We start from the raw sequence: 211 nt of genomic DNA on the forward strand, positions 1-211 counted from the left end.
CCTCCCGGCGTGGCCAGGCCCCAGGAGCTACTTGTAGCTCACGCTTCCCCCGCAGCCGGCGCCTCCCGCCTTTTCATCCCCGCGAGGCGCTATGGTCCCACCGGATCTGCCCGGAAATGGCCATCCCGGACCGGACCGGACTGGACGGGAGAACCTCATTACCCAGGGCAGGGGCATTCGCATTTGATTGTTGGCTTCCAGTTTACCAGGA

The sequence above is a fragment of the Tupaia chinensis genome, unplaced genomic scaffold (assembly GCF_000334495.1).
Source record: "Tupaia chinensis unplaced genomic scaffold, TupChi_1.0 Scaffold000101_1, whole genome shotgun sequence".
In the NCBI taxonomy this organism is placed as follows: domain Eukaryota; kingdom Metazoa; phylum Chordata; class Mammalia; order Scandentia; family Tupaiidae; genus Tupaia; species Tupaia belangeri.